Genomic DNA, 19319 nt, shown 5'->3' with positions numbered 1-19319 from the left:
AGGACTCTTATGGGTAGGCAGATACCAGGAAATAAGGAAACAGTAACTGAGCCACATGCACCCAGTTCTTGCTCCCAAACCTAATCACTTCTTTCCTTGTAGAGCAAAGGTGTGGGGGTAGAGAGGAGCTAACCTGTAACTCAGAGCAGGCTGTTCTGCAAGGCAGCCACAGTGGAAACTTGCCACAACAAAGGAATGATAATTGGCACCAAGTAAGGATTCAATAGCGACAGGACTTGTTTTTATTATTGTTATCTTCTATGTCCAGGAAATGTGCTAGGAACCTTGCGTTCATTCCTTCTTTGACCCCTTCAACAGCATGAGGTAGGGTTTTCTTCCCCCAGTAGAGATGACAGTAACAGTGTATCACAGAGCTGTGACTGGAATCCAATCCAACTCAGAGCCAGAGCTCCTGCCAGTGAGCAGGCTGCCCCTGGGACTGCAGGTGTGTCGTGTAAGTGATTGGGGTGGTCCACTCCCAACAGGGGTGATGCAGCTGTGAGTTGGCCTGCAATGAGGCCCTGGATGCAGCAGTGGGGAGAGGGAAAAGGGAAGGGAGTCATACTGGCCAGGAGAACCCAGTGTGGGACCTTTGCCTCCGCTCCTGTCTCTGGAGACAGGTCAACATTGGGCAGGATTCAGGACTGAACTAATGCGTTCCTGTTTCCATAGTCAATGACACCAAGGGTCAGTTGTTCTGGTGGAGTGACTGGGTGCCCAGAGCCGAAGATAAATTATCACACAACAAGTCTGTTTAATGAGCACAGCCATTTGGTTTAGAGCATAATGAAAATAAATCTCTGCAAAGCATTTTCAGTTGATTTCCCCATTTAGGTTCTGTCATATTAGTATGGCTTACTGGTTTACAAAATAAGCCTACACAAAGGCACAATTAGAACCTCCTGTAAAATCTTTTCTTCTTCCCTTGTTGATTGCAAAATATGGCTTTTCCTTATTCTTATCAGCACCCTGGCATAGAATGGACATGTGTTCTATGGATTTCAGTATCTTTTACCCAAGCATCAAGGATGCTTGGAAATGAGAGTCTGGGCTCTGCCATCTCCTGAGCAGGGTGCAGGACATGGCATTGGTGTCATTCTGAGTGTGCACCTGCCACCTTTGAACATCTGTGTGTGGTTAAAGATACCACTTGTCTAATTATGAAGCTAGATACACAAAGAGAAAACACACATCCCATCCCATAGTTTAACACATACTTACAACTTACAAGGGACTCAGAATTCTGACAGTTATGCACAAAGTGCCTTCCCTTTTTAGAAATGTTTTTTAAAGTGTTTATTTCCACAAATTATGCCAGAGATGGGGGAAATAGAAACATGCCAGGGAGGCCTGGCTGGCTCAGTTGGTAGAGCATGCGATTCTTGATGTCAGGGTTGTAAGTCTGAGCCCCATGTTGGGGGTAGAGATTATTTAAAAAAATGTTGATGGGTGCCTGGGTGGCTTAGTTAGTTAAGCATCCAACTTTGGCTCAGGTCATGATCTTGCAGTTCATGAGTTTGAACCCCACATTGGGCTGTCAGCACAGACCCCGCTTTGGATACTCTGTTCCCCTTCTCTCTATGCTCCTCCTCTGCTTGTGCATGCTCTCTCTCTCTCTCTCTCTAAAATAAATAAATAAATAAATAAATAAATAAACAAAATAGTAAAAAGAAAGAAACATGCCAAGCCTGTTTTCCAGCATTACAAAAATTTTCATATGGAAAAGTTGAAAGAACTTTATAGTGAACATCTGTGTAACCATCACCTAAATTCCACAATTAACATTTTGTTTTATTGATTTTAACCAATTTATTTCCATCTATCCATTTATTAAACCATCTTTTTTTTTTTATTCTTTTCAAAGTTCAGATATCTTGATAGGTCATCCCAAATGGTTCAGTGTGTTTATCACTCACAAGAGCTCTATATTTGTTTGTGGCTCTTTTTTCATAGCTAAAATTTACATAGAGTGGAATTCAGGGACTTTAAGGATACTGTTCCATGAGTCTTTGCAAATGCATACAGCCCTGTAATGCAAGTCTTCATTAAGATATAGAACATTACCCCACCCTTGTGCCCTTCACAGCCCCTCTCCACCCCAGTCACACAGAGGCAAACACTGTTCTGATTTTTGTCAGAAAAAAATATTTTTACTGTTCTAGAGTATTTCCATAAAAGGATTACACTGTATGTAGCATTCTATATAAGGCTTCTTTTATTCAGCACCCTGTTTTTGAGAATACTTCATATTGTTGCATCTTTCAGTTTGTTCCTTTTTATTTCTGAGTATTATTTCACTATATGAATATACCAGTTTGTTTATCCACATGTACGTTCATAGATATCTATACTATTTCCATTTTTGTGCTATTTTGAATAAAGCTAACATGAAAGTTTTTGTATGAGGCCTTTTGTGGGAGGGGGGCATGTTTTTATTTTCTCTGGATAAAATTAGGGTTTCCAGACATAGGAAATAAAAATACAAAACTGGTATATTTGAATTTCAGATAAACAATAATACATTTTAATATAAGAATACCCCCATGTGCCTGTTGGCCATCTGGATGTCTTCTTTAGAGAAGTGTCTATTCATGTTTTCTGCCCATTTCTTCACTGGGTTATTTGTTTTTCGGGTGTGGAGTTTGGTGAGCTCTTTATAGATTTTAGATACTAGACCTTTGTCCGATATGTCATTTGCAAATATCTTTTCCCATTCCGTTGGTTGCCTTTTAGTTTTGTTGGTTGTTTCCTTTGCTGTGCAGAAGATTTTTATCTTCATAAGGTCCCAGTAATTCACTTTTGCTTTTAATTCCCTTGCCTTTGGGGATGTGTCGAGTAAGAGATTGCTACGGCTGAGGTCAGAGAGGTCTTTTCCTGCTTTCTCCTCTAAGGTTTTGATGGTTTCCTGTCTCACATTTAGGTCCTTTATCCATTTTGAGTTTATTTTTGTAAATGGTGTGAGAAAGTGGTCTAGTTTCAACCTTCTGCATGTTGCTGTCCAGTTCTCCCAGCACCATTTGTTAAAGAGGCTGTCTTTTTTCCATCGGATGTTCTTTCCTGCTTTGTCAAAGATGAGTTGGCCATACGTTTGTGGGTCTAGTTCTGGGGTTTCTATTCTATTCCATTGGTCTGTGTGTCTGTTTTTGTGCCAATACCATGCTGTCTTGATGATGACAGCTTTGTAGTAGAGGCTAAAGTCTGGGATTGTGATGCCTCCTGCTTTGGTCTTCTTCTTCAAAATTCCTTTGGCTATTCGGGGCCTTTTGTGGTTCCATATGAATTTTAGGATTGCTTGTTCTAGTTTCGAGAAGAATGCTGGTGCAATTTTGATTGGGATTGCATTGAATGTGTAGATACATGAAAAGATGTTCAGCGTCGCTCCTTATCAGGGAAATACAAATCAAAACCACACTCAGGTATCACCTCACGCCAGTCAGAGTGGCCAAAATGAACAAATCAGGAGAGTATAGATGCTGGAGAGGATGTGGAGAAACGGGAACCCTCTTGCACTGTTGGTGGGAATGCAAATTGGTGCAGCCGCTCTGGAAAGCAGTGTGGAGGTTCCTCAGAAAATTAAAAATAGACCTACCCTATGACCCAGCAATAGCACTGCTAGGAATTTACCCAAGGGATACAGGAGTACTGATGCATAGGGGCACTTGTACCCCAATGTTCATAGCAGCACTGTCAACAATAGCCAAATTATGGAAAGAGCCTAAATGTCCATCAACTGATGAATGGATAAAGAAATTGTGGTTTATATACACAATGGAATACTACGTGGCAATGAGAAAAAATGAAATATGGCCTTTTGTAGCAACGTGGATGGAACTGGAGAGTGTGATGCTAAGTGAAATAAGCCATACAGAGAAAGACAGATACCATATGGTTTCACTCTTATGTGGATCCTGAGAAACTTAACAGGAACCCATGGGGGAGGGGAAGGAAAAAAAAAAAAAAAAAAAAGGACGTTAGAGTGGGAGAGAGCCAAAGCATAAGAGACTGTTAAAAACTGAGAACAAACTGAGGGTTGATGGGGGGTGGGAGGGCGGGGAGGGTGGGTGATGGGTATTGAGGAGGGCACCTTTTGGGATGAGCACTGGGTGTTGTATGGAAACCAATTTGTCAATAAATTTCATAAAAAAAAAAGAATACCCCCATGCAACATTTTACCAGGATATACTTATACTTATACTTTTTCCCCCTGAAATTCAAAATTAACTCAGCATTCTGTACTGTAGCTGGCAACCCTACCAGGAACAGATCTGCTGTGTTGAGTAGGTAATATTTAACTCTGTCAGAAATTACAGTATCTTCTTCTTTAAAAAAAAATACAAGGTGGCTATTCCATTTTACACTTCCACTGAAAATATAGGAGTGATGTGGTTTCCCCACAACTTTACCATCTTATTTTTTTCCGTCTGTGGGGGTGTGCTAGTAGTATGCCATCATATTCTCAGGGTGCCCCCATTCTAGTGAAGGGAATGGTGCATATAAGAGAGTCCTGAGGCATTCTGGAAGTTAGCAATATAATTGAAAAATCTGTTGTCATTACTCCATCAAAGGTATAAATGGAAAAACGAGACACTGAAAAGTCATAAGGGTAACAAGGAATTGAGGATGTCACTCACTGCAGGCAAGAAGTGAGTGAAGATAAAATAAAATAAAACCTGTGGTCTTCCATGAGGCAGCAGAGGGAGAAAGAAGAATGAAGAGGGAGAATGAAGCAAAGCATGTGGTGTGGGGGAGGCAGAGGGACTCCATCTCAAGCACAACACTGGGGTAAGAGGCTTGAGGTTGATGTGGTGCAGATGCCAGAAAGCAGAGGTGCTTTAAGCCAGTGGTTCTGAATGTGGTTCCCAGATCATCATGGGCAGCAGCACTTTGGAATGTTAGAAATGCGCATTCTCAGACCCCTCCCTAGACCCAGAGGAAGGGTAGGGTGCGGTGTTTGTTTCCACATGGCCTCTAGGTGACTCTGATGCAGACTCAAAGTTTAGATCTCCTGCTTCAAGCCTAAACCTTTCCCATCTTAGTTAATTTGATCCTTTGTTAGCCTATGCCACCAAATCTAAGATGTTATTAATTATAAAATCATTTTGTGTATCACTCTGAAAGAAAAGGTGATTTGAGAAAGTGTTAATTGCAAAGTCCTCTCTATTTCAGAGACGTTAAATGTGGGGGAAATGTGCATATTAGAATCAATGAAATATGGCATTCCTGATTTACTAGGACAGAAGTGTCAGGATCAAAGGGAGAAGAGGAAAGTTGTCCAATAAGATGCAGGTAAGGGTTAACCTTAAAGAAGTGGACCCTTACTCACATGGCAAGTTCACATCCTGTAGCAAGGTTTTGACCATGAGGTCATGAGCTCAGTATTATTGGGAAACATGGAGTGGAGGTAGGAGAGCCCACCTGGTCTAGAACACTGAAGCATAAAAGTCTAGCATGAGACCAAAGGTCAAGTTCAAGTAGTAGGGCATTTTGGCACATAAACCACCTACTGACACAGCCGTTCTAGACTTACACCTGAGTCAGAGGGAAAGGAGGTTGGCAGCAAAACTCATTCTCAGACTGACATCTCCAAAAGGCACAGAGTGCGGAAAACAGCATATTTCTGTGGCCTCTCTGAAGATCCCACAACTGAATGTGAAACGTGATGTTATTTTCTGATCCTAGGCCTATGGGGAGCTAGACTCCCCTCCACTCTGATCTGTGAAGACCTGACAGAGCACATGTCATTCTGGCACTCTGGGCATCAGGAAGTACATCCACCAGATGTCTAGGGGTGAGAGGATAGTGAAGAAAGACATGACAGGCACCACCACAAAGTAATCAGATGGGAGATTCCTTCTCTGACCACTACCTGAGAACATTCAGACCTTGCTGGAAAGAATTAGAAGCAGCTGGCATGAGAATTATGTGCTTTCAGACTGAAGAAAACTCAGTGGCAGTGTGCCATTCTAGATACACAGCCAACATCAGGCTCTGGGGCCTCACCCACACCACCTAGTGTGACCTGGAAGAGATTTCTTACCCTAAGGAAATAATGCCACCATAAGTCAGTCCAGAGGGTAAGGTGTTAAGTCCCAGGCAAGATTTATGATCCATTCTCCCCCAATTGACCATGTGGGTTCAAACAATCTTAATCAACTGCATTTGATCATAGCTAAATTATTTCATTTATTCAAAGAATATTCTTGTAGCACAAGTAGTTCATACATTATGCACCTTCAGCCACCTGAACCCCAAACATTTCATTCTCTAATATGGTACTCCAAACTTAGTGGCTTGGAAAGCTAAGTATCTGGGAATTGGATAGGCACAGTGGGTGATTCTCAGGGTCCCATAAGCAGATGAAGTAAGAGGGTTTCCAGACTGGAGTTGTCTTAAAGGTTTCCTCACTCACTCACTTACATGTATGGAGATGATTCTGGGATTTAGGGGCATGTTGTTGCCTATAAACATCTTCATGTGACCTCTCTGTGTGGCAAGGGCTTTCTCACAGCTTGGCAGCTGGATTCCATGAGAAGTTTTGAAAAAGATAGAGCCAAATTATACTTCCTCTTGTGACCCCAGCGTCATCAAATTCTGTTCAAAGTGGATCATTGAAGCAGTTCACATTCAAAGAGAGGGAATTTAACTTTTTTATGTTTATTTATTTATTTTAATAGAGAGAGAGAGCACAAGCTGGGGAGGGGCAGAGAGAAGGAGAGACAGAATCCAAAGCAGGCTCTGCACCATCAGCACAGAGCCCCTCAGCTGGGCTCAAACTCATGAATGGCGAGATCATGGCCTGAGCTGAGATCAAGAGTCCTAGGCTTAAAGCATAAGAGACTCTTAAAAAATGAGAACAAACTGAGGGCTGATGGGGGTGGGAGGGAGGGGAGGGTGGGTGATGGGTATTGAAGAAAGCATCTTTTGGGATGAGCACTAGGTGTTGTATGGAAACCAATTTGACAATAAATTTCATAAAAAAAAAAAAAAAAGATTCCTAGGCTTAACTGCACCAACCAGGCAGCCCTCAAGGAGAGGGAATTTAGATTCCATCTCATGTAGGGAGATGTGTTAAATGATTGTAGGACATGGTTTAAAGTCACCACAGGTTTTTTAAAAATATTTTTAAAAAAATTTTAATGTTTATTTTTAAGAGAGAAAGAGAGAGACAGTGGGAGCAGGGGAAAGATAGAGAGACAGGGAGACACAGAATCTGATGCAGGCTCCAGGCTTTGAGCTGTCAGCACAGAGTCCGACAAGGTGCTCGAATGTGGGGCTTAAGCCCATGAACCATAAGATCATGACCTGAGCTGAAGTCCGGCACTTTAACCCACTGACCCACCCAAGCACCTCAGTCACCACAGGTTTTAAAAAACCTTGTGCATCATACCTCCATAAGGATAACAAAACGGGGTCATGGGCTAAGGCTGTGCTGCCCAGAATGTACATATTTAGAGAATCTGACTTGCAGATATCATCAGATCTGTGTTTTCTGCAAGATCCTACAGAATACAAAGGCTGCCATTAAACATGACAGGGGTCATGACAGTAGTCCCTCACTCTGGTCTGTTTGGGCACATGTTGTGGTCACTTTCCCAATCATTAATAAGGCAAAAGAAATGTGTGTCATCCACTATTTGCCATATTTTGCACAGCAGCAGGAAGTGGGCAAAGGGCTCCTGTCCTTGGTAAGGTTTATAGTGGGGCTGAAAATGTTCTAAGTGGCTAAATGGGCTTCTGTATAACCCCTATAGAACCGAAGGTCATCACAGGAGGCATCTGTGTGCAGGACAGGTATTAAATCTAAAGAGACATATCCTTACTTGTTGCCACTTTTGACATTTCCTAACTCTCTGACCCTAAATTTGACTCATGAGGCAGGCCTTTCCCTGGCAAGAGGGGCCACTCTCTAGGACAGTGAGAGTAAATGCCTGTGGCCTGTGTTGTCACCCCCTCCCTCTGAATTCTTGGCAAACAGTACTTAGCGGGTAATTTTTTTTTCTTTTTGTGTGCCCCAAGGTGTGTGTGTGTGTGTGTGTGTGTGTGTGTGTGCGTGTGTTTGTGTGTGTGTGTGACAGAGAAAGAAAGAGTGAGAGAAGGAGGAAGAGTAAGAGGAGAAGGGGGGTTGGAGGATGGGGAGGGGATTGGGAAAGAAAAGGGGAAAGGGGAGAGCTCAAGGAAAAAGAAGAGGAGCAGGCCATGAACAGAAAATTCATTGGGAAAAGAATGAACATGCTTTGAGCAGGTAACTTAACTTTTTGGAATCTAAATTTACTTAGTTGTTAAAAAAAAAAAAAAGATCTGAGCCTACCTGTGGATTTCCTGTGTGAATTAAGTGAGTGGCTAAGGGATTTGTTTTGGAAGTAGAAGCTATTGATGTCATTTGCAACCAGCACCACCCCTGAGAGGGGGCAGTAGAAGCCCCAAAATGCACAGCCTTTCCATGAAGAAAGCTTCTGGCTAAGGGATCCCAGTGTAGAAATAGCTGGCATTTCCCATCCTCTGGGGGGATTCAGATCCAGTGAAAACATCCAAGGCTGAGCTGCCAGCCCCTCTGTCTATCTCTCAACTGAATAAGTGTCTTTCTTTCCTTAATTACCTCCCTGGGGGCTGAGCATGCTAGTTCTCAAGGTAAAAGGCCTGAGAACTGAAAAATGGGAATTTTAATGAAAAAGCAACCCAGTCTTCAAGTGGTTCTTTTTCATAATAAGGACTTGGTGCATGCCCTTTACCTATTTATAACTCCTGTTCCAGTCCTATTCTTCTAACAGCATCTTTTTGGGGTTCTGTTGAAAAAACATTTTCTGCAGAAGCAGAACTGAGACAGCAACAAGGAATTGATGAATCAGTTGTTTTTGTTGATTTGTTGTCTTGTTTTCTTAGGTGGGTTGGGGGTTGCAGGTAGAAGATAGAGATGGGCAGAAGCAAGTCTGCCAAACTCTAGGCTTTTAACAGACATGGCCAAGAAAATGTCAGGCCTAGCTTGGCAGCCAGAGGACACAGGGCCAGGCAGCCCTCTTGCTGCCAGGTAGGCACCCAGCTGTGACCCCCTTACTATCAAAACCTTCCTAGTCTGGACCCCAGTGAGCAATGATGAAGATTTTCTCCTTGACTACACTCTGTCCAGGCCCCTCTGAACTTTTCAAGTAATTATCAGCTTTTTGACTTCCATGTTTACCTCTGCATTGTTAAACTTTAGTAAGAATCCTGCTAAGTTGTTTTTAACTAGGATCCTCCACCTCGACCAGACCACCCTGCAAAGCTGATTACCTTTGATGTCTAATGAGTTTCCTTATCTCCTACTATCCTCCAGGTGAGATCTGATCACAATAGCCTGTCTCTAGCAAAAATCCTGTTAGGTCACTTTAGCCAGAATCCCGCCTGCCCCTGATGTTTTCTTATAGAAATTTTTTATAAGATCCCTACCCTGATCCTAGGTTATAAATCCTCTCTTTCCCAGGCTGTATCCAAGGTTGAACCCAGTCTCTCTCCCCCACTGTTAGACCCCATTGCAGTGGTCACTGCACCTACCATAATGGCCTCCTTTTAATAAAGTTGGCCTTATTGTGCTTTAAAGGCATCATGAATATTTTTTGTCCTTTAACAGATTTTTTTTTCTTTAATGGCAGAGAAAGACTCTTAGAAATGCTCTAAATCATCTATTCCAATGGCATCTGTTAACAGACATAGAACCTGGGGTTTAGAGTAGGGAGAGGTAAACCCAAGATTCCTTGGCTGCTTAGATGAGGCTCTTGGTTTGGAAACCATATCCAAACTCCAAGTGTAGGAAAGATACTTGAAAACAATAAAAAATAACTAACATCTAAAAAATATTCACTTTATAGAAGCCTTGTGCTAAGTATATTAGACCACATAGGTCCTTTTAAGAACTCTTTGTGGTAACCATATGCATTAACCCCATTTCATACAGGAGGAAACGAAAACAGAAATTTTAAAGCGATTGTCCATGTTTAGATGCTGCTCAGTAAGAAGGCCAGGATTATTCCAGTGGTTTGTGCCAGAACTTGCATTTGTATCCCCTGTACTGTAATGATAGTCATAACAGCTACTATTGCTGATATCCTGGTATGGCAGGCTGTATACCAGGGCCCTATATACCCTATCTCATTCAGTCTTTACATCAGCCCTGTAACATGCACCTTTTACAAATGAGAAAAATGGGGCTTAAAATGTAAAATCTAAGACCTTCTTCCAGTTACTTATTTTTCTTTAAGTTTATTTATTTATTTTGAGAGGGAGAGAGAGTGAGCATGAGCAGTGAAGGGGCAGAGAATGAGGGAGAGAGAATCCCACACAGGTCCCTCGCTGTAAGTGATGAGGGCCTTCAACCCATGAACCATGAGATCATGACCTGAGCTGAAGCCAAGAGTCAGATGCTTAACCAACTGAGCCACCCAGGTGCCCCTCTTCCATTTAGTTCTGATGCTCCAGAATGAGCAATGTCCCGGGACGGCAATGGCACATATCTACATCACTTTTTTCATTTCTGCATGCGTTTCTTGTTTCTTTGTTCTCAGTCGTACATGAAAATCTCTACTCCAGAAACAGTCCTTTGAGCTGTTTTCAGTCTTGTGGAATCAAGGAAAATAAAGCTTTTAAAAAATGTATCACTACACATCTAATGTTTATCTAGTTTAAGTTCTTTTTTAGATTTGGCTTGAAACACCAAGCAGAATAATCATAGCCTATTTGGAACATCAAGAAATGAGATAAAGTTACTGAACAGGGTAAGAAAAGAAATGTCCTGTTGTACAATAAATTTGTCTGGCCTGTCTTCAGTTCCTGAGAGGTAACCTCTAAGTCCTTAGAATTACATGAGTGATGGGAGTTTTTGTTATTCATGGTGGTCCCCTCAAACCCTAGACACTTGAGTTTATGCTAATGGGGTGACTTATGGTGAGGCCTTAGACAGTTTCAGGATGGGAAGTGGCCATACCACAAAGACCAGCCATGTGATTGGAGGGTTGGGGCTTTGAGCCACTAACATCAGCCCCATGGGGAGAAGCTGGGTGCTGGGGATTGAGTTCAATACTATGGGCAGTGATACAGTCAATCATGTCTATGTAAATATTCTGGATACCAGGACACAGGTGAGCTTCTCTGATTCATGAAATGTATTGGTGTTAGGAGGGTGACACACCCAGAGGGCACAGAAGCTTTGTTTTTGTGATCCTCTCAAACCTCACATTGTGCACCTCTCATTTTTGCTGGTACAAGTTTATAACTCTTTATTGTAATAAAACTGTAACTTTAAGTAGACTATTTTCCTGAGCTATGTGAATTGTTCTAGCATATTATCAAACATGAGGAGAGGTAGCAACCTCACATTTCTAGCTATTTGGTCAGAAATGTGAGTTTGAGGATAGTGTCTGCAGTGAGAGGAGTCTTAAGGAGAACTGAGCCTTTAACCTATGAAGTCTGGTCTCACCACGGGTAGTTAGTGTCAGAAATGCATAGCATCTCCATTTCCTCCCAAATTAGAGGTGGGAAGAGCCTCTCAGAACAAAGGACAAAGGCTGAAAGTTCACCTTCCTCATATCCTAGAGATATTGTCTCCACTACAATAACAAGGTTGTGAAGAACTAATAGAATTAATGTAGATAATGAACACAGGGTGCCTGGGTGGCTTAGATCGACTTTTGATTTCGGTTCAGGTCATGATTTCGTGGTTTGTTGGTTCAAGCCCCACGTCAGGCTCTGTGCTGACAGTCCAGAGCCTGGAGCCTGCTTCAGATTCTGAGTCTCCCTCTCTCTGCCCCTCCCCCATTCACACACTGTATCTCTCTCACTTTCTCTCTCTGTCAAAAATAAACATTTTTTTAATGTAATGAATGCTATATGCTTAATAGATTTCCTAGCATATAGGAGACACTTAAATATTGGAGTAAGAAAACGTTGATCAACTCCATAGCATAGTGAAGATAGTTTCTCCTAAAATTCTGTCAAAGACCTCTGTGTAAACTTGTTTCACTCTGGAGCCCCAAAACTTCAGTCCATCAGAGAGAGGGATCCAGTGTCTATTAGGGAGAATGGGATGTGGGAATCAGGAGATCCCTCATGACACAATGGGGTGCTGCTTCACAGGTATAGCAAAGGTGAGAACTAGATTGCAAAAGCATGCAGCAAGAGTGTTGAGGTTGTAGATAAGAGTATGAGAAACTCCCTTCAACCCTTGACTAAAGAGAGAGCACAAAGGTAGGGCGGTGGCTTGAGATAGGAAAGAAATCACATCTTAGTTCAAATATTTCCAAGAAAAAGACTGACTGGATCTCATTATACTGTATTCAAGTGATTTCCACAAGTAACAGACTTTAACAACTCCAAAATTGTTTTCCTATGGGATGACAAATTCCTAAATTATTTTGCAATGAAGAGATGCAAATCTAGCCTCCTACAAATCTGGAGCAACCATGACTAGAATTTTTTGTTCAAGTCCCAAGGAAGAAATGAAATCCCAGTAAGTGGCAATTGCTGGTCACATGTCAGATGTCTCCCAGGCAAGAATTACTAGTCTGATTTTATAGGTGGTAACCCTGAGGTTTGAACAGTCTCCTTTCTATGTTCCCAATGGCAAAGGCAGTTAGTGGAAGGGTCTGTTAAATTTCTTTCCAACTTTCCACTACTTCACCGTATTTCCCTAGAGTTGGTAGGAGGAGATTTGGATATCTGAGCAATTAATTCAGATTCTTCAGTCCATGAGGAAGGAAGAAGAAGGTTTATAGAATTGTGCAGAACATAAAGAAGAAAACATGGTTTTGTCCCAAATCTTAGAGTTCCTACTGGTAATTCTGAACTTGCCAAAATAATCATTTCCAAGAATTTTCAGATGCCTGAAAACACTAAGAGATTTAAGCTATTTTTCTAAACATATTGATAACTGAATTATCTATAATTGTTAAGGAAAATGTTTGTGTCTGAGCTAGACTCCTAAACTGTTGCAAGAGTCATGAGCATCCACATGAGGTCTTATGTAAACTATTTCTCTGTCCCACCCACAGATGGGATTTTTAACTGACAGGATAAATGTAGGCGTGGGTAGTCCAAACTCAATCTGTTTATATGCAGCTTAAATGCTCTGGCTTTTGCATTTAAGACCTACAAAGAATTAAGTATGAGAGAATATTTAGTACTTTTCATATCTAATGCTAACTTTCCAGTAAACTCTTTACTTTTTCACCCATGTCTCAGGGGACCTGGCTAGTACGTTTCGTTTTAATCATGCCCAAGGTGTTGTCCAGCCATGGGGTTTGGTTCTGAGGCAGTTTGAAGGAAAAGATACTACATACAAAAGCTGGAGGAGGTGTCAAAGGCCATGTGCAAAGGCAAGAGTAGGACTGTGAGCCAGAAAGGTGTCAAGCCTCGGAGAGGACACAGGCAGACCTGACTGGTCAGGGAAGGTGGGGCCAAGCAGCAGCTCAGATGGCTGCTGCAAGTGCAAGGGTGTTTTAGAGTCAAGCACACCCAGCTTCAAAATCCACACCTCTCTCACACCTGCTGAGTGCTGTAGTCACATTACCCAAGCAGCAGTATTTCATTCATTTGGCACATTCTATCCTCCTCTTTTTAACATTTTTAAATTTGGGATCTATCTTACTACTATAACAACCCTGACTTTTTTGCTTCTTACTCATGCATAAAAGTATGCCTTAAAATTGTTGGTATCACTAAACCAGCCCTACAAGAGATCCTAAGGGGGACCCTGTGAGACAAAGTACCAGAGACATCACTACAAGCATAAAACATACAGACATCACAATGACTCTAAACCCGTACCTTTCTATAATAACACTGAATGTAAATGGATTAAATGCGCCAACCAAAAGACATAGGGTATCAGAATGGATAAAAAAACAAGACCCATCTATTTGCTGTCTACAAGAGACTCATTTTAGACCTGAGGACACCTTTAGATTCAGAGTGAGGGGATGGAGAACTATTTATCATGCTACTGGAAGCCAAAAGAAAGCTGGAGTAGCCATACTTATATCAGACAAACTAGACTTTAAATTAAAGGCTGTAACAAGAGATGAAGAAGGACATTATATAATAGTTACAGGGTCTATCCATCAGGAAGAGCTAACAATTATAAATGTCTATGCGCCGAATACCGGAGCCCCCAAATATATAAAACAATTACTCATAAACATAAGCAACCGTATTGATAAGAATGTGGTAATTGCTGGGGACTTTAACACCCCACTTACAGAAATGGATAGATCATCTAGACACACGGTCAATAAAGAAACAAGGGCCCTGAATGAGACATTGGATCAGATGGACTTGACAGATATATTTAGAACTCTGCATCCCAAAGCAACAGAATATACTTTCTTCTCGAGTGCACATGGAACATTCTCCAAGATAGATCATATACTGGGTCACAAAACAGCCCTTCATAAGTTTACAAGAATTGAAATTATACCATGCATACTTACAGACCACAATGCTATGAAGCTTGAAATCAACCACAGGAAAAAGTCTGGAAAACCTCCAAAAGCATGGAGGTTAAAGAACACCCTACTAACGAATGAGTGGGCCAACCAGCCAATTAGAGAAGAAATTAAAAAATATATGGAAACAAACGAAAATGAAAATACAACAATCCAAACGCTTTGGGACGCAGCGAAGGCAGTCCTGAGAGGAAAATACATTGCAATCCAGGCCTATCTCAAGAAACAAGAAAAATCCCAAATACAAAATCTAACAGCACACCTAAAGGAAATAGAAGCAGAACAGCAAAGGCAGCCTAAACCCAGCAGAAGAAGAGAAATAATAAAGATCAGAGCAGAAATAAACAATATAGAATCCAAAAAAACTGTAGAGCAGATCAACGAAACCAAGAGCTGGTTTTTTGAAAAAATAAACAAAATTGACAAATCTCTAGCCAGGCTTCTCAAAAAGAAAAGGGAGATGACCCAAATAGATAAAATCATGAATGAAAATGGAATTATTACAACCAGTCCCTCAGAGATACAAACAATTATCATGGAATACTATGCAAAATTATATGCCAACAAATTGGACAACCTGGAAGAAATGTACAAATTCCTGAACACCCACACTCTTCCAAAACTCAATCAGGAGGAAATAGAAAGCTTGAACAGACCCATAACCAGCGAAGAAATTGAATCGGTTATCAAAAATCTCCCAACAAATAAGAGTCCAGGACCAGATGGCTTCCCAGGGGAGTTCTACCAGACATTTAAAGCAGAGATAATACCTATCCTTCTCAAGCTATTCCAAGAAATAGAAAGGGAAGGAAAACTTCCAGACTCATTCTATGAAGCCAGTATTACTTTGATTCCTAAACCAGACAGAGACCCAGTAAAAAAAGAGAACTACAGGCCAATATCCCTGATGAATATGGATGCAAAAATTCTCAATAAGATACTAGCAAATCGAATTCAACAACATATAAAAAGAATTATTCACCATGATCAAGTGGGATTCATTCCTGGGATGCAGGGCTGGTTCAACATTCGCAAATCAATCAACGTGATGCATCACGTTAACAAAAAAAAAGAGAAGAACCATATGATCCTGTCAATCGATGCAGAAAAGGCCTTTGACAAAATCCAGCACCCTTTCTTAATAAAAACTCTTGAGAAAGTCGGGATAGAAGGAACATACTTAAAGATCATAAAAGCCATTTATGAAAAGCCCACAGCTAACATCATCCTCAACGGGGAAAATCTGAGAGTTTTTTCCCTGAGATCAGGAACACGACAGGGATGCCCACTCTCACCGCTGTTGTTTAACATAGTGCTGGAAGTTCTAGCATCAGCAATCAGACAACAAAAGGAAATCAAAGGCATCAAAATTGGCAAGGATGCAGTCAAGCTTTCGCTTTTTGCAGATGACATGATATTATACATGGAAAATCCGATAGACTCCACCAAAAGTCTGCTAGAACTGATACATGAATTCAGCAAAGTTGCAGGATACAAAATCAATGTACAGAAATCAGTTGCATTCTTATACACTAACAATGAAGCAACAGAAAGACAAATAAAGAAACTGATCCCATTCACAATTGCACCAAGAAGCATAAAATACCTAGGAATAAATCTAACCAAAGATGTAAAGGATCTGTACGCTGAAAACTATAGACAGCTTATGAAGGTAATTGAAGAAGATTTAAAGAAATGGAAAGACATTCCCTGCTCATGGATTGGAAAAATAAATATTGTCAAAATGTCAATACTAGGGGCGCCTGGGTGGCGCAGTCGGTTGAGCGTCCGACTTCAGCCAGGTCACGATCTCGCGGTCCGTGAGTTCGAGCCCCGCGTCGGGCTCTGGGCTGATGGCTCAGAGCCTGGAGCCTGTTTCCGATTCTGTGTCTCCCTCTCTCTGCCCCTCCCCCGTTCATGCTCTGTCTCTCTCTGTCCCAAAAATAAATAAACGTTGAAAAAAAAAATTAAAATAAAAAAAAAAATGTCAATACTACCCAAAGCTATCTACACATTCAATGCAATCCCAATCAAAATTGCACCAGCATTCTTCTCGAAATTAGAACAAGCAATCCTAAAATTCATATGGAACCACAAAAGGCCCCGAATAGCCAAAGGAATTTTGAAGAAGAAGACCAAAGCAGGAGGCATCACAATCCCAGACTTTAGCCTCTACTACAAAGCTGTCATCATCAAGACAGCATGGTATTGGCATAAAAACAGACACACAGACCAATGGAATAGAATAGAAACCCCAGAACTAGACCCACAAACGTATGGCCAACTCATCTTTGACAAAGCAGGAAAGAACATCCAATGGAAAAAAGCCTCTTTAACAAATGGTGCTGGGAGAACTGGACAGCAACATGCAGAAGGTTGAAACTAGACCACTTTCTCACACCATTTACAAAAATAAACTCAAAATGGATAAAGGACCTAAATGTGAGACAGGAAACCATCAGAACCTTAGAGGAGAAAGCAGGAAAAGACCTCTCTGACCTCAGCCGTAGCAATCTCTTACTCGACACATCCCCAAAGGCAAGGGAATTAAAAGCAAAAGTGAACTACTGGGACCTTATGAAGATAAAAAGCTTCTGCACAGCAAAGGAAACAACCAACAAAACTAAAAGGCAACCAACGGAATGGGAAAAGATATTTGCAAATGACATATCGGACAAAGGTCTAGTATCTAAAATCTATAAAGAGCTCACCAAACTCCACACCCGAAAAACAAATAACCCAGTGAAGAAATGGGCAGAAAACATGAATAGACACTTCTCTAAAGAAGACATCCAGATGGCCAACAGGCACATGAAAAGATGTTCAGCGTCGCTCCTTATCAGGGAAATACAAATCAAAACCACACTCAGGTATCACCTCACGCCAGTCAGAGTGGCCAAAATGAACAAATCAGGAGACTACAGATGCTGGAGAGGATGTGGAGAAACGGGAACCCTCTTGCACTGTTGGTGGGAATGCAAATTGGTGCAGCCGCTCTGGAAAGCAGTGTGGAGGTTCCTCAGAAAATTAAAAATAGACCTACCCTATGACCCAGCAATAGCACTGCTAGGAATTTACCCAAGGGATACAGGAGTACTGATGCATAGGGGCACTTGTACCCCAATGTTCATAGCAGCACTCTCAACAATAGCCAAATTATGGAAAGAGCCTAAATGTCCATCAACTGATGAATGGATAAAGAAATTGTGGTATATATACACAATGGAATACTATGTGGCAATGAGAAAAAATGAAATATGGCCTTTTGTAGCAACGTGGATGGAACTGGAGAGTGTAATGCTAAGTGAAATAAGCCATACAGAGAAAGACAGATACCATATGGTTTCACTCTTATGTGGATCCTGAGAAACTTAACAGGAAGTTAAGGGGGGAGGGGAAGGGAAAAAAAAAAAAGAGGTTAGAGTGGGAGAGAACCAAAGCATAAGAGACTGTTAAAAACTGAGAACAAACTGAGGGTTGATGGGGGGTGGGAGGGAGGGGAGGGTGGGTGATGGGTATTGAGGAGGGCACCTTTTGGGATGAGCACTGGGTGTTGTATGGAAACCAATTTGTCAATAAATTTCATATATATAAAAAACAAAAAAAAAACAAAAAAAAAACAAAAAAAAATTGTTGGTATCAATTTAAATGAATAGGGGATCTTAACCCCAGTTTCCTTATATATAAAATGTGAGAGATGATACTTAGCTCACAGAATCCATAAGAGAAAAAAATAAGAAGATAATATATGAGGTGACATATGTGCCATAAACAAAAATCATACATATTATCATTATGTTATCAGTGTCATAATTATTGAAGTGGCTGTGATTGACATGGAAGATTAGGTTAAAGGCCCCATTGTTGAGAGGGACACTTCTAACAACTTTACTCTTAATCTAAATTTTTTCTTTGTCACCTCTGAATATAGTCAGTTGTCCATCAGGTTTCAGATGAGGTCTCCATTTTTCCTCCATCCATCCACTCTCTAGATCCATCCATCCATCCAGCCATCTATCCATCAAGTCATTGTATTACTGTTTATTGGGTTCTCCTTTTCATTTTCTTTTAATATTTAATCTCAAAGCATACATCTTCACTCAAAACCAGTCTTCACAAGTCCATTTCAATTTCCTAATGAGAACAAGCAGCCTTTCCTTGTCTAACCTCTCTTGGCCCTTATAGTCGGTTATTTTATCACACATCTTCTTTTGTCCCCCTCCAGATTGAATGAGGCCCTTTCCATCACCTTCTCAGAGAGATCTTCTCTCAATGCCTATTTCTCATTTTAAGAAATAAGCCCTTAGACTAAAGGTGAGGGGAAGTAATATCAGTGGCAGCTCTTTAGCGGAGAGAGGCACTGTTTGCCTGGTGCCTGGTCCATCCAAAATTCCTTCCCTGAGATGAAAGAGGAACTCTGCAGGAGTGTTCATAGGTTAATAATCTGGAAGAAGAGGCAGTCGAGTAACTCATTCGGGAGTGCTATTACCTGAGAAAATGAAAAGAAATTAGAGAGATCCCCTTTCACCCTGACTTATAGATTTTGAAACTGTCCAAAACAACCTCCATGGTGGGAAAATATCTGTAGGATGCATTTGACATTTGCAAGGAAGGACTTCCCCCCCCTTTCAAAAATCTCCAATTAAGCATTGCCTCCAGGGCCCCTTTTTGCATTTTAATTCTGAAAGTATTAAGTATGCTCTGTTCCTCACTTGTAAAGGCATTATGCAGGGGTAAAAGAGGAAGGAGAGAAGCTCTTACATTAAATACTTTCTCTATCACTGTAGCACTAGCAGCCTGTTTGCAACCATATTGGGTTGCAATTATAGATAGAGGCTTACTTGGGTTGGG

General features: G+C 41.2%; 1 pseudogene; it reads right to left on the bottom strand.

Moving 5' to 3' along the window:
* Positions 1-19319, bottom strand: part of LOC124514239 (heat shock cognate 71 kDa protein-like) — a 187880-nt pseudogene that overhangs the window by 89217 nt on the left and 79344 nt on the right.

The sequence above is a fragment of the Lynx rufus genome, unplaced genomic scaffold (genome assembly GCF_022079265.1).
Source record: "Lynx rufus isolate CCGP_SWC_20201006 ecotype Redwood Valley unplaced genomic scaffold, mLynRuf1.p SCAF_2, whole genome shotgun sequence".
In the NCBI taxonomy this organism is placed as follows: domain Eukaryota; kingdom Metazoa; phylum Chordata; class Mammalia; order Carnivora; family Felidae; genus Lynx; species Lynx rufus.
Note: the sequence above shows the minus strand (reverse complement) of the source record. Positions and strands in the feature narration are given on the sequence as shown.